At 44.0% G+C, this 12,392-nt stretch overlaps 1 long non-coding RNA gene across 1 annotated transcript; it reads left to right on the top strand.

The window, feature by feature from the left end:
• The first annotated feature begins 6,728 nt into the window (after positions 1 to 6,728).
• Positions 6,729 to 7,226, top strand: LOC122938504. Its single transcript, XR_006390028.1, has 3 exons — positions 6,729 to 6,860; positions 6,940 to 7,015; positions 7,096 to 7,226. It is a non-coding gene; the product is annotated as an uncharacterized LOC122938504 (long non-coding RNA).
• The last annotated feature ends 5,166 nt before the right edge of the window (positions 7,227 to 12,392 follow it).

Genomic DNA, 12,392 nt, shown 5'->3' with positions numbered 1-12,392 from the left:
TCTAGTTGCACTGATTGCATCCCTTTATATCCTCTCCCATACTGCATCACTTTGCGGTTTATACAACTTCCTGGATTGTGCTCACTGCTAGATGCTGAAACTGCTGTTTTCTCAGTTAAGTCTTTTCCTTTATTTGTGTTTTCCTGTTGGCTTGATTTTAGGTGACCCTGACTCCCTCCGTATTAAGTGCAGGGAGCCGGTGGTTGTGTCCCCTCACTATTGTAGGGTTTTCAGGTGTCACTCAGTCTAGGTACGAGGGCATGCAATTTTCTATCATTAAGATCTTTGCATGGGCTGAGCAGTCAGGGAGAGCTATAGGGCTTTTATAGGGCTCACCCATATGTTCCTTAGTTTGGGATAAAGTCGTTTGGATCTTTATTTGTGACTTCTAGTTTCCTGCAACACCATTCGTGACAGACTGTTTCTGAAGTTGTGCACTCTACAATTTCTTCATTGGGGTAGTTGTTGCAGTACCAGAAGAACCTCAAGTAGTTTTGCAGCACGCCAGACCCGCAGGGTATTGCGATTTGTGAGGTCACGGTTTATGGGCAAGCGAGGGTTACTCACAGTTCCGTAGGAAAACCCTGGGCAGGCATGCGGCAGTGAAGGAGAGGCTGGCCCAGGAGTCCTCTGGGGCACACTCTGTATTTAGGGACCAGGCCTGATGGTGGATGAGGTGCCCTGGATGTTGCAGGTGTTTTATGTGCCTGGGGCAAGGTCCCTTTAAGAATCATGACGCCAGTGCCTGTAACGGTGGCACACAGATTTGTAGTTGCAATAATTGAGGAACATGGTTGTATGGTAAACCAAACTTTGCTTTACTGGAACAACAGTTCAACTTTGTACAGTTGGATGTTAATACAGTCCCTCAAATCAAATTCCCTTCACAAGCAGGCTTATATCAACAATGGCAGGTATATTCCTTGCAAGATACTCGGAGGTTAATAATCACACGCACTCAGATCAGGTGGTACCTTCTCCTCAGATATAGAGTACACTGTTCCTATAACTCCTGTCTGGTTTCTATCCCAAGGCCCAAATGCTGGCTTTTATCCTTGGCAAATAATCTTCCTCCCGTATTTATCCTTGCTCTATAATTATGACTTTTCTGCCCTTCAGCTTACTTGAGTTTAGCTGGAACTCTGGATCTGCTTGGCATGTGGGAACTGCAGGTTTCACCCAGGAGGCACATCTCTTCTACTGGGGTGAATCTTCTGAGCTGACATAAACTCAGGGAAACTTCAGGCAGGCTAGGATCCCTCCACTAGCCTCCTGGTAGCAACTAGTAGCCTGGGCTGTCTAGCTGCGTGTCAGCAGGAGGCCCTCAGCTTGTCTCTGGCTGGTGCCTTCTCGCTTCTGTCTCCACAGACTCCTGACTACAGACTAACTCCTCCCTGTCTGGGCCTGAACATTTATACTAGGGGCTCCCTATCTCCCTCTAGTGTCTAGGATGCTACACTACACCCCAATAGGCCAGCTGTACATGTCACAGGGGAACAATACATATAAAAACCTATAGAAAATACATTAAAATGCATAGTTAAATATAATGCCACTGTCCCTCAGGAGTAAGAGTACCACGTGGCCCAATTAACCCTTGTGTAGTGCCCACCCCTACCTAGTGGGACACTACAGTTTCTGTGTTCTTCCTTAACAAGGAAGCAGTGGAACATCTGTTGTATGTTGGCCATAACTGCTACGGAATCTCTGCGGAAGCGTAGAAGTACCTCTAAAAGTCTGTTGTTGAGGTCTGGACCAGACAGTAAGACATTATTTAGCGAAATCATTTAGACATTGCACCTGGCGCTCAAGTCAAATACTACTCGTATCTGCCCTGGCTTTTTAAGATAATACATGCTGAATATGGGCAAGTACCAACACTCCTCGGAGTCTTAGAGAGCAGGTGCCATTTCTGCATGGTTGTTCTGGAATATTCTTTCCATGAAAGTAAAGAAATGTTCTTTCGTCTCTGAAGTTTGTGTTTGAGGGAGATAAATCAACTGTAGTTCTTTGTTGTTAGGTAAGCATTGTCTTAGGGGTTTAAACGGAAAAGGTGCGACCCAGATTTTTGACTGGTCTTTTACTAGTCCTTGATCCATGATTTCCAAGAATAGCCTATCTTCTATGTACATTGCAACCCTGTTGTCTTCTCTTGTCCTGTGGAAAACTGTGTACCCTAGGTGATCTTGCTCACCATCGCAGGCGTGGTCTTCAAAGGAGGTATCACAGGAGGTGTTTGTGAGCATACTGTTGACTGAGGTCGGCTTGCATGCTCCTCCTAAACAGATGTCTTGGCTGTGTTTCTCAGATTCTGGGAACTCCAAGGCTTCTAGGAACTCTGCTTTGGCCACTGAGGCTGCTGCCTCTTTCTCTGTGGCGAGTTTTTCCAGTGACGCTTGCAGGCATGCTGTCTCTTCTTCCAGTGATGCTTGCAGGCATGCTGTCTCTTCTTCCATTGACGCTTGCAGGCATGCTGTCTCTTCTTCCAGTGATGCTTGCAAACATGCTCTCTCTTTTTCCCTTGATGCTCCCTCTTTCTTTAGTTGCATCTTATGTGCAGCAAAGGAAGACCTTATTTTTTCAGCTTCTGCACAGGCGAGAGCAGCCTTTTATTTTATTGAGGACTTGCTAGAGCAGCTTGCTTGTAACCTGGTCTTTTATGATGATGCCTGGCTAGCGGATATTGTGTGCCTTTTGCTGGCTGCTTAATGCCTCTGTGCAGACTCAGTCTATGTACAAAATGGACTTCAGTGTGGTCTGGATCGTGCTGCCCTTGCTGGGGGCTGCACAATTGCTTCTATGTATTGCAGCCGCTGCAATATTCTATGCAGGACCGCATGTGTGATGGGGCCTTAGTATAGTCAGATCCGCTATTGCTGATGACTAGCATCTGTTTTACTGTTCTGTCTTCATACACGTTCACACAGTGTGCAGTCTGACATTCAGCATAAACCATTCCTGTCTTCCAAATAAGAGGACTGTGTTCTGTAGTCTAACTTGTTTATTGGTCAACAGGATTGTGAATTGGTAAAACTACAAGATATAAGTATAAGGCATAACATATATCAGCAGAAAGCATAGAACAGCATGTATTATAACATTACATTAACACTGAGCCAATGTCCAAAATGGCTGCCTATACATGGGAATGTATGTCTAGCATCTAACAGTTAGAAAAAATTCCTGAGTGCTGGAGATATACTTTCAAAAGGATGGCTGGAGTTTAAGAAGAAGATATGCAGGAAACAGCACTGCTGATGTCCTGTAACATGGAGACTGGGCTTCTCTTTCCCAGAATGCACTACACTCCCACAATGCTTTGCACATCCTAACAATACAATAATCTTTATTAATGGACAAACAAAGTGTAGCACATTTTTAAGACCGCTAGATGGTGCTATAACCTAACTAATAACTACAGAAATACAGCAGATGTGATCTGTAATGATACTGAAATGAATCTCCCTGTGCTGGGACTGAACATCTTACTTACGGTTGCAAATCCATTATGTCACATAGGAACATTAGCTGCCCCTTAAACAAATAGGGGCGTTTTTTCGGGAGCCCAGAACTTCGGCTTTGCATCATTCTGGTCCCGGCAGCTCTGCCATCTGTTTTTAACCTCTTCAACTAAAATGTACAAAGAAATAAAATAAATAAAAAACAGGATAATGTTAAAATTAACTGTACTGTTTGACATGTGCTAGGCTACATACTACAGTGTATGACAATGACATGTGCTAGGCTACATACTACATTGTATGACGTGTTAGGCTGCATACTACAGTGTATGACATGTGCTAGGCTAGTTAATATATGCTAATGCTCAATAAAATTTTTCCAAATTGAACTTACCCAGACCGAGCCTATTTTTCTCAGCAGTCTTTGGCCAAACATTGGCAAAAAGCTCCTGGGTTATCTCCATCCAGGCTGCTTCCTTCTTGTACCAATCATGGTACCCCCCCCAGACCGTGTGTCCCAAAAGCAGGGCCTCTCCTGCACAAGAACTATCATTTTCTCCACGTCTAGTCGTCGAGGAATTTTTGGCATCTTTTCAGATGCACTGCGAGGGCTGGCTGAAAAGTAGGAAGCTGCTCCTCAGACTCCAAATGCTCTGCAGATGCTTGCAAACACCAAACTTCCTGTGTCATGTGACTTCACTGTTGCTAACTAACATCTATTAATATCGCAACGCAACGCATTACATTCGGATACATTGCCTTTTTCACGCAGCCCCATTCACTTTTATGGGGCTAGAACTTATGCGTGAAAAAAACGCTCATGTACACAGACCCATTGAAATGAATGGGTCAGGATTCAGTGCGGGTGCTATGCGTTCACGTCACGCGTTGCACCCGAGCGGAAAATTTGCTCATATGAAAGCGGCCTTATTGTCAGTTAATCAGCTTCTGCTATAAATCTTGGACTGTGCTCTCACTCATTGCCTGAGTTTAGGTTCCTAGTTTACTAGTTTAACCAGTAAAGGTGTGTTTTTTCGATTGTCCATTTATCAAACGTCTGCTTGTTTAAGGACTCTAATACTCTGCAGTCCCTTAGCCAGTCTACCATATTGCCACTTTTCTGTCCTCACGGAACTGCATGAACTCTGCCTGCTTCCTGTTTACCTTCAATAACTATTGCCTGACCTCTTGGTGCTTTGCACCAGTGTCTCTGACCCATGTGGGTCAGCTGCCAACTACATTAGGATTATTCCAAGAGGTAGCGGTCTGGTGAATCCCCTGCAGTGAAGCCAGATCCCTGTATACAAGTTGAAGGGTGAAAATCAGTGTATCCTCATGATAGCACCCTTTTTTTTAGCTTTTACCACCTGTGTCCAAAACAAGACTCCAAACCAAAGACCTGCAGGATTTCTTCTTCCTCTATTGGTGCCTGAGGTTCCATGGCAACACAGTGCCATGAACATCATTACTCATTACAGATTTGCCTTTATCCACTCATCTTTCTGATACCGCTCCTTCTTCCACGTTCACATCATGTTGGCCTAGGATGTCCTGCACAATGAGGAATGAAGCCCAGCAGCACCAGGAGCTAAAAAAAAAGAAAAAACTTGCAGGAGGAAGATGGAGGATGATTGCAGAAGTTAGGTCGGGAGCCTCTATGTGCTGCATCCACTTACATGCCCAGCCAGGCCACTCCCCCCCATTCTGTGGTACTCCTGCTTGCTTTGCCAAGAGTCAGTTCCAACACATTGCCTGGGCCAGAGCCCAAATATAAAAAATCTAGGTGAAGGTGCGGAAGTGCACTACATTCCCAGAAAGAAATTATTTAGGCCAAGGTGTGGAAGTACTCCACATTTGCGGATCAACATATCAAATTTTGCATACAGCAGAAAAACTTTTGCTTGCTTGTCCAAGAGTCATTCCCACCCACTGACCAGGGCAGAGCCCAGAAAAATTAAATTTAGGCAAAGGTGCGGAAGTGAGCCAAGTTTGCGGACCAATGAGTCAAATATTGCAATATTGCTGTATTGCTGTCCCAGCACACCACCCAGGACCCGGGAAGGATTCAATTTAGGGGAAGGCGCAGTAGTGCACCATATTTGTGGATTGGTTCATCAAATTTTGAATATATCATTGGTACTCTTGTTTGCCTGGCCAAGTATTAATCCCAGCACACCACCCGGACCACACCCAGAAAAAGTAAATTTAGGCGACAGCACAGAATTGTGCACATTTACCAACATGTCAACGATGTCAACAAGAACGAGCCAACACCGGTGGCCTCCCATGTCAATAGTTGTCACGGGGGAGACCCCTCAGTTCTCCGCTTTACTGTCCTTGAGCTGGTGTCCCCCTCTCCACGAGGGGGCAACTGGGATAGGCATATTTTACAAAAGGAGAGCGAATGGATACATAGGTTCCGTTCACAATCTCCCCGGGGACTCAACGAGCGTCTCACGTTTTCATGTTTTCTTTGAAAGCGGTTCTTTTTCGCCGCCCCATTCATCTTCGCTACTCCATTTATCCCTCATCACTGAATTACTCTGTCTTGATGCTGTCTTGGCTTAGTACAGGGGTTGCCCGGTTAAGGGGGGTTCTCTCTTTAGCAATTGTGGCCATCAGTGACAATATTATGTATTCCCTGTCACCTAGCCTGGGTACGTGAAGTACCCGAATGTATTATTGATTGTGGTGTGGCCCTTTATCCTTACACATCGACATTTTGGCACCTTGTTATCAGGAAGGCGACCAGTTTTCATATCTGAGAATATATATATACTTTCATTACTTTATACATATTTTGCACATTTCCCTCCTCCCCCCCCCCCCATATGATTGTCTCCCTCCTCAGCCTTTACCTTTTTCATCATCTTGCCCGTTGTCTCTAATTATGTTTTATTTATCATCATGTCCCATTTCCACACTGGGTCATTGTCAGTTTCACTACATATAGATATTCCCTCATAGTCAGTTTCCACCACCTAACTGCACCTAATCAGTTTGTCCGGCTGCTGAAGGGGTTAACACCAGGGACGCAGTGTGCGCTTGGTATTTGCGCTCCATTCGCCGGACATCCTGTTTTGCAGGTCCCTGGAAACGTCTATTCTGGCGTGCGTTCCACGTTGGAACGCACGCCTTACGCTAGCCTATGCAGCACTTGGTTGGCTGCGTGTCATATGCCGGATATCCGGCCGGCTGGCTGCCTGTGTGGATGCGGCTCGGCGTGCGTTCCACTGTGGAACGCACGCGAAACAGTGCTGGGGAGCTGGCAGCTCGGTGGATGCCTCTCCACCTGGGGCTTGCTGCCCCCCACTAATTGGCGGGCTGGGTATTTAAATAGGGGGGGAGATCTCATTATGTTGCCTCAGACCCTTTGCCCCACATCGACGGTGTTACCATGTGAGTACACATGATTGTTACTTTTATCCTCTTGACAGTTAATCCACAGGTTGTGATATACAGCCTCATTATATTCCAGGCACTAGATATTGGGTAACTCCTGACTGTAGGAGCCATACTCTGGGGGACCGCTCTGCATTTGCAGTTATTCTCAGGTATTTGAGCTCTTTCTATTTCTTTTATCTGAGCGGATATAACCAATATGAGTATGGTGACCATCCCCTTTTTCTTACAGCTGTATTTATGAACGGGCTATTCAGGGCTACTACCCCTGATGCCCTCCCATGAGCACTATAACAAATTATCACTTTTTGGCTTGGTGCCCTCTGTGACTTCAGGTATTTATTAAGTACTGGTTGTGCACTCACATGGCTAGTGTTCATCTTTACTTGTGTCCATATCTTTGTTTTTGTTTTTATTCCTCGCAGAGTTCTGCACTTTACGTGCACTGGTCATACTCCATCGTCAATTCCTTTGTCAAGCGACCGTACATACTCTGCCTGTAGGCATACAATTATCTATTCTCTGGCATACAATATAAGGGTCTGTTGTCTTTACGTAATTTCTAAACGCAAATTTAAATTACGCATCATTATTGGACAAGGCCTATCTCTTTTATCATGATTGGCTCCTTGTCTGTAGTATACCTACCTCGTATTACCCCCTGATGATCCCATTCGTTGGGTGAAACGCGTCGGGGTTGTAGTGTATCACATTTATATCATAATACTATCTTATCAGTGTTTTCTGTGTGCGTGTGTTTGTGTATTTTACCCACTAGGTTGATCCTGTACCTCCTGGCGATCCGTCACGAGGGCTGTATACAGTGGTCACCTTCTTTTTTTTCTTTTTATCTGTGCCGGTCATTTATTGGAGGACCACTCTGACACTAGTTTCTCTCCACCTGTCACCTCATCAGGGTTAGACAGGAGGTGAGGCTAGGCACGAGGACAGGGAGTCCCCACCACTAGGGGACGTCCCTGGGCAGAGGACCAGAGTAGGGCAGCAGTGGCAGGGATAATCTCCCCACCACTCACGTAGTATGTCTTACTGTGTCACGGCCCACCCTAATGACCATGTATAAGTTTGTGTATTCTGATTAAATTGAGTTATCTAATCATTGAACAGGGTATCACTGCTGGACTTTTTGATTTCTTCACCATTACCCTTATTCTGTATAAATTGGTATCCTTACTGCTGGACTTTCAAAGGTGCGGAAGTGAGCCAAGTTTGCGGACCAATGAGTCAAATATTGCAATATTGCTGTATTGCTGTCCCAGCACACCACCCAGGACCCGGGAAGGATTCAATTTAGGGGAAGGCGCAGTAGTGCACCATATTTGTGGATTGGTTCATCAAATTTTGAATATATCATTGGTACTCTTGTTTGCCTGGCCAAGTATTAATCCCAGCACACCACCCGGACCACACCCAGAAAAAGTAAATTTAGGTGACAGCACAGAATTGTGCGCATTTGCCACAACTAAGTGGTACAGCAGCAACTGAATAGCCAGCAACTTGGCTAGGTGGGAGTTCAGTTTGCAGTTTGTTGAGAACAGTGAGACATTCTGTTATGGATGTCTCACAATGGAGCGAGACACAAGGAGGAGGAGGATTCTAAGCAGAAAAAGCAGCTGATGATGACAAGGACACTGTACTCCTTGGGGATGTGGGCTGGCTCCCACAAAAGACCAGAAGGAGAACAGACTTGTTCTGATTGAGAATGCTGGGCAGTTCTATTTTCCCATAGGATCTGGAGATGCCACCTCATGTGCTGCAATAGAGCCTAGGTACCTACAGTATGTTTGTGTTTGAATCACAACAGGTTATTTATCACAAGGCTTTGGTTTTGTATGCAGACCTTGTGGAGAAAAAAATGCCATACTTGAAGGAAAAACAGCCAACGGGAGTTTATCGCACAGAGCTAGAGGCAGCCAAGCTTGGCTTAGGTCTGGCACATTTTGAGCCTGCCCATACAGTATCAGCAGCATCACCAGTTTGTGAGCTGACCACCATAGAAGTAGATATGGCACTGCCAGGCCTTTTGCAGTGTTTGGCCATACATTGTCGTAGCTCTTTATTGATGCTGCGACCACCACACTTAACATAGTAACATACATAGTATGATAGTTTATAAGGCTGAAAAAAATACATCTGTCTATCTAGTTCAGCCATGATGCTGCAAGTTGATCCAGAGAAAGGCAAAAAAAAAACTGTGAGGTACAAGCAAAATTTTCCCCACTTTAGGGAAAAACAGAAATACATTCAGGCTCCTCTTAAACTCTTTTAGTGAACTCACCATCACCACTAGTGATGAGCAGCAGGGGCAATATTCAAATTCCCAATATTTTGCGAATATTTGGAAGAATATTAGTTATATAATCGCGAATGGGAAATAAAAGCTATCCCTGGGTACAATGACGTGGTAATGACAAAATGACAGGGAAAAGGAGGACATGTACATCCAAATCAGGTGAACGGTGTAGGAATTACAACAGTTTGCATATGTGCCTCCCACTTGTTAAGGGACAAAAAGTAATGGGACAATTGGCTTCTCAGCTGTTTCATAGCCAGGTGTGTGTTATTCCCTTATTATCACAATTACAATGAGCAGATAAAAGGTCCAGAGTTCATTTCAAGTGCGCTATTTGCATTTGGAATCTGTTGCTGTCAACTCTCAAGATGAGATCCAAAGAGCTGTCACTATCAGCAAAGCAAGCCATCATTAGGCTGAAAAAACAAAGCAAACCCATCAGAGAGATAGCAAAAACATTAGGCATTGCCAAAACAACTGTTTGGGACATTCTTAAAAAGAAGGAACGCACTGGTGAGCTCAGCAACACCAAAAGACCCGGAAGACCACGGAAAACAACTGTGGTGGATGACCAAATATTTATTTCCCTGGTGAAGAAAACACCCTTCACAACAGTTGGCCAGATCAAGAACACTCTCCAGGAGGTAGGTGTATGTGTGTCAAAGTCAACACTCAAGAGAAGACTTCAACAGAGTGAATACAGAGGGTTCACCACAAGATGTAAACCATTGGTGAGCCTCAAAAACAGGAAGGCCAGAGTTTGACAAATGACATCTAAAAAAGCCTTCACAGTTCTGGAACAACATCTTATGGACAGATGAGACCAAGATCAACTTGTACCAGAGTGATGGGAAGAGAAGAGTATGGAGAAGGAAAGGAACTGATCATGATTCTAAGCATACCACCTCATCAGTGAAGCATGGTGGTGGTAGTGTCATGGCGTGGGCTTGTCTGTCTGCCAATGGAACTGGTTCTCTTGTATTTATTGATGATGTGACTGCTGACAAAAGCAGCAGGATGAATTCTGAAGTGTTTCGGGCAATATTATCTGCTCATACTCAGCCAAATGTTTCAGAACTCATTGGACGGCGCTTCACAGTGCAGATAGACAATGACCCAAAACATACTGCAAAAGCAACCAAAGAGTTTTTTAAGGGAAAGAAGTGGAATGTTATGCAATGGCCTAGTCAATCACCTGACCTGAATCCGATTGAGCATGCATTTCACTTGCTAAAAACAAAACTGAATGGAAAATGCCTCAAGAACAAGCAGGAACTGAAGGCAGTTGCAGTAGAGGCCTGGCAGAGCATCACTAGGGATGAAACCCAGAGTCTGGTGATGTCTATGCGTTCCAGACTTCAGGCTGTAATTGATTGCAAAGAATTTGCAACCAAGTATTAAAAAGTTTAAGTTTGATTTATGATTATTATTCCGTCCTATTACTTTTGGTCTCTTAACAAGTGGGAGGCACATATGCAAACTGTTGTAATTCCTACACTGTTCACCTGATTTAAATGTAAATACCCTCAAATTAAAGCTGACAGTCTGCAGTTAAAGCACATCTTGTTCGTTTCATTTCAAATCCATTGTGGTGGTGTATAGGGCCAAATATTTTAGAATTGTGTCAGTCCCAATATTTATGGACCTGACTGTATATACCGTGCTTGGTTTTTGTGCTGTGTTTTTGTAATGAGCTTGGTATGGCACTACTACTACTGTGCATGCATTGTGTCCTCTCCATTTACTGCTCTGTGACTTCAGAAAATAGCCAAGCCAGTGCTCAGCTATTTTCAGAGGTCACATAACCTTCTTGAGATAGGAGATGGAACCCTTACCTGTCGGACATTTATAGCATATCTTATTGATATCTTATTGATATGTCATACAGTAAGTATCATAGATGAGATTCCCCTTTAAGCATTAGCATTCTTTTCTCCATAAAATTAAGTACTAATTCTGTGTATTTTATAGTGGCTTTGTGGCTGTGGAGGTGTGTGTGTGTGTGTGTTTGTGTGGGTGCCAAAAGGACTTCCCACACAGGGTGCCACGTAACCTAGGGCTGGCCCTGTTGCCAATAGCCACATATTAGAGAAAAAAATTCCTTCCTGACTCCAATCTGACTTGGCGGCCTCCAGGGGTGTGAGCATCGAAATCCAGAGGGACATTCCTTTTTTCTTATATTTCCCACACTCAAGATACAGAGGGTAGATATATTCTTCTCAAGGGCAACATTGCAAACCAGATACTGTATATACTTTTGTAAACCTGTACGCTCCCAATGTTAATCAGATAACATGGATTTTGACAACTTTTTCGAACCAACATTGGAGGGTGTGGTGGTGCTTGGAGGTGATCTTAATCTGACATTAGAACCATTATTAGATTTCACATCAAAGAAATTCGCAATCTCCACCAAAGCCCTTAATTGCCTCAAGAAAAGGCTACATTCCCTTTCCCTACATGATGGATGGAGACTGACTAATTCCTCCACGCGCGACTTCACCTTTTACTCTAATGTTCATGGATCCTATCAGAGACTTGATTATTTTTTCCTCTCTAAGGAACATCTACAATTTTGTTCCAAGACCTCCATAGGCAACATTCACTTATCAGACCATTCTCCTGTGTTTATTACCAAACCTCAATACTACTACCTCCCCCCCCCCCCCCCCCCGTTCATATAGAGATTAAATGAACAACTTATCTCCCTGTAAGAAAATAAGAAAATCTCCAATGAGTGCAAAATCTCCTATAGGAATTTTTTGTGCACAACTCTCTCACAGAGACATCCATCCCCCTATGCTGTCTGGGATACACATAAGGCCTACATGCGAGGACAGTTTATCAGCATGGGAGCGAAAATTAAAAAAGAAAGAACAGCCCGCATTGATGCTCTGCTCAACCAGATCAAAAGACTAGAAACATTATATAAACAATCCTTGCTAGACGAACACCTTACAGAACTCACAGACCTAAGAACTCAAATGAAAAACATATTGAACTTGATTTCAGCTAAATACTATCTCCACTTCCAATTTAAATATTATGCTCATGGAGCGAAGGCATCCAAATTCATTATGCAATACATCAAACAGAGGAAATCACACAACTATATCCATAAGGTAAAGGTTGTTGGTGGGGGACTGGTCTTTACCACCTCGGCTATTGCTTCTCAATTCCAACATTTTTTATCATGAGTTATATAACCTACGTGACAA

The sequence above is a fragment of the Bufo gargarizans genome, chromosome 1, assembly GCF_014858855.1.
Source record: "Bufo gargarizans isolate SCDJY-AF-19 chromosome 1, ASM1485885v1, whole genome shotgun sequence".
NCBI lineage: Eukaryota > Metazoa > Chordata > Amphibia > Anura > Bufonidae > Bufo > Bufo gargarizans.
Note: the sequence above shows the minus strand (reverse complement) of the source record. Positions and strands in the feature narration are given on the sequence as shown.